The sequence below is a fragment of the Staurois parvus genome, unplaced genomic scaffold (genome assembly GCF_062004578.1).
Source record: "Staurois parvus isolate SC_StPar_1 unplaced genomic scaffold, SC_StPar_1.0 ptg001254l, whole genome shotgun sequence".
Lineage (NCBI taxonomy): Eukaryota > Metazoa > Chordata > Amphibia > Anura > Ranidae > Staurois > Staurois parvus.
Window position 1 is genome coordinate 523,421 of NW_028319050.1, and position 3,741 is coordinate 527,161.

A 3,741-nucleotide genomic window follows, 5' to 3' on the forward strand; every position below is an offset into this window, starting at 1 on the left:
CTCAGGGCAGGAAAGTGACTTTTCCCCATGTGAGATCTCTGATGTTTGGAAAGATGGGACGTCTGTGAAAAACATTTCCCACACTCAGGACAGGAATATGGCTTCTCCCCCGTATGAGATCTCTGATGTTTGGAAAGATGATACTTGTCTGAAAAACATTTCCCACACTCTGGACAGGAATAAGGCTTCACCCGTGTGAGATCTCTGATGTGTGTGAAGACTGGAATTCTGTGAAAAACATTTCCCACACTCAGGACAGGAATATGGCTTCTCCCCCCGTATGAGATCTCTGATGTTTGGAAAGATGATACTTGTCTGAAAAACATTTCCCGCACTCTGGACAGGAATAAGACTTCACCCCTGTGTGAGATCTCTGATGTGTGTGAAGACTGGAATTCTGTGAAAAACATTTCCCACACGCTGGACAGGATTACGGCTTCTCTCCTTTGTGAGATCTCTGATGTGTGTGAAGACTGGAATTCTGTGAAAAACATTTTCCACACTCTGGACAGGAATAAGGCTTCACCCCTGTGTGAGACCTCTGATGTGTGTTAAGACTGGAATTCTGTGAAAAACATTTTCCACACTCTGGACAGGAATAAGGCTTCACCCCTGTGTGACACCTCTGATGTGTGTATAGACTGGAATTATGTGAAAAACATTTCCCACACTCTGGACAGGAATATGGCTTTTCTCCTTTGTGAGATCTCTGATGTTTGCAAAGATTGGAATTACGTGAAAAACATTTTCCGCACTCTGGACAGGAATACGGCTTCTCCCCTGTGTGAGATCTCTGATGATCGTGAAGACTGGATTTGAGTGAAAAACATTTCCCGCACTCAGGACAGGAATATGACTTCTCCCCTGTGTGAGATCTCTGATGTCTGTGAAGACCGGACTTATGTGAAAAACATTTCCCACACTCAGGACAGAAATACGGCTTCTCCCTTGTGTGAGATCTCTGATGTGTGTGAAGAATGAACTTGTCTGAAAAACATTTCCCGCACTCAGGACAGGAATACGGCTTCACTCCTATGTGACATCTTTGATGTTTAGAAAGAGAGGACTTCCATGAAAAACATTTCCCACACTCAGAACAGAAATACGGCGTCTCTCCTGTGTGAGATCTCTGATGTGTGTGAAGAGTGGCCTTGACTGAAAAACATTGCCCGCACTCAGAACAGGAGTAAGGCTTCTCCCCTGTGTGAGATCTCTGATGTCTGTGAAGATAGGACTTATCTAAAAAAACATTTCCCGCACTCAGGACAGCAATACGGCTTCTCCCCTGTGTGAGATCTCTGATGATCGTGAAGACTGGATTTGAGTGAAAAACATTTCCCGCACTCAGGACAGGAATATGACTTCTCCCGTGTGAGACCTCTGATGTGTGTTAAGACTGGAATTATGTGAAAAACATTTTCCACACTCTGGACAGGAATAAGGCTCCACCCCTGTGTGAGACCTCTGATGTGTGTATAGACTGGAATTATGTGAAAAACATTTCCCACACTCAGGACAGGAATACGGCTTCACCCCTGTGTGACATCTTTGATGTTTAGAAAGAGAGGACTTCCATGAAAAACATTTCCCACACTCAGAACAGAAATACGGCGTCTCTCCTGTGTGAGATCTCTGATGTGTGTGAAGACTGGCCTTGACTGAAAAACATTGCCCGCACTCAGAACAGGAGTAAGGCTTCTCCCCTGTGTGAGATCTCTGATGTCTGTGAAAATAGGACTTATCTAAAAAACATTTCCCGCACTCAGGACAGCAATACGGCTTCTCCCCTGTGTGAGATCTCTGATGTTTGTGAAGACTGGACTTCTCTGAAAAACATTTCCCGCACTCAGGACAGGAATATGGCTTTTCCCCTGTGTGAGATCTCTGATGTTTGTGAAGACTGGACTTCTCTGAAAAACATTTCCCGCACTCAGGACAGGAATACGGCTTCTCTCCTGTGTGACATCTTTTATGCACATTAAGATTGTACTTAGAACAGAAACATTTCCCGCACTCAGTACAGGAGAACCTTTTCTCTGTTGGAAGGCCGGCCCGGTCCCACACAGTCTGAGGTTCCTCAGTATACGAGGAATCCGATGGTCCATCTACACTGGGTGGTGCTGGATGGACATTGGAGGGAGCCGGGTTTTCTCCTGGACTATACTGTGTGATGTCCTCATCTTCTACTTTCCAGTCTGGAGACAAAGTGAGACAATCCTCGGAGGTTTTCCTCATCTCCCGGCCATGGACTAAAATACAAAGACAAAGAGGATTACTAGACAGGAGCTGATTGGTTCCCCCAAACCAGGACTCCGCCCACATCAGGCAGCTTGGTCTCTGAGGAGCTTACAATTCCACCCTCAAGGGAACTAGGAAATGGCTCCTCTGATCTCCTACCAGGTCATTTCTTTATTCATGGACCTTAGTCAGAGAGTGAGGAAACAACCAGAACTGTCTTTTATAGGAGGGACAGTGATGAGGGGATTATAGGACGAGGGTCCCCACCCCCTCTATCACTCATCGCCATCTTCCCAACACAAGAAGTACTGCACTTCCTTATTTAGTCCATGATTTAGTCATGAAGAACAGCGGGGCTGAGCCCCACCAGAGGTCAGAGAGTGAGGATGGGGGGAGAACAATCAAGATGAAGACTGGACTGATCCTGAAGACCACCATCATTGGGGTATTGACTCCTCCCTCATTATCACTTTCTGTTTAAGGGTCCAAAGTTGGAGGATGTTATCACATTATTATCACCATGTAAAAGTCTGTGCTCCAATCACATCATCCGATATAAAATGTCCAGCTGGGAGGAAATGGGTGTAACAAAAGAGAATCCATATATAGCAGTGGGGGGAGGGGGAGAGCAGAAGTCAGGAGTATGCAATGTACAACATAGAGTATATAGTGCAGGGGTCAGGAGTATGTAATGTACAACATAGAGTATATAGTGCAGGGGTCAGGAGTATGTAATGTACAACACAGAGTATATAGTGCAGGGGTCAGGAGTATATAATGTACAGCATAGAGTATATAGTGCAGGGGTCAGGAGTATGTAATGTACAACATAGAGTATATAGTGCAGGGGTCAGGAGTATGTAATGTACAGCATAGAGTACATAGTGCAGGGGTCAGGAGTATGTAATGTACAACATAGAGTATATAGTGCAGGGGTCAGGAGTATGTAATGTACAACATAGAGTATATAGTGCAGGGGTCAGGAGTATGTAATGTACAACATAGAGTATACAGTGTAAGGGTCAGGACTCATAATATTATTATTCATCAATCAGTGGAAGCTTAAATGTTTACTGTAGACAAGTTGCAGAGATCCCACACCGCTGCCTCCCATCTCCTGAGACTGCACTCGGTGACTTGGGTCTGAGACTATACAGACATATCCCTCCACCCGGCACAGCCAGCAAATAAAAGAGTAAGAAACCCTGGGAGAATTGCTCTGTCAGAGATTTTACTAGATCTGATACGTGGTAGAAGACCCAATACACATGTCCCAGGTCATCCAACACTTATGGTGAACATCAACATTTTTCTGCCAGCTGAACCCCAGAACCTCCATAAATCCAGTCTAGATACATAAATTGTGTCTGCAGCACAGAGAAGGAAGATTATCCGAGAGAAATCCAGGAATACAGGACGGGGAACACAGCTCAGGAAAGTGACCAGGGGATTACAGGCTGATATCACCCAGTCCCCGCCCTACTCTGGACCAATCAGTGAGCA

At 45.3% G+C, this 3,741-nt stretch overlaps 1 pseudogene; it reads right to left on the reverse strand.

The window, feature by feature from the left end:
* Positions 1-200: 200 nt before the first annotated feature.
* LOC149437796 (uncharacterized) lies at positions 201-2,245 on the reverse strand (annotated as a pseudogene).
* Positions 2,246-3,741: the final 1,496 nt, after the last annotated feature.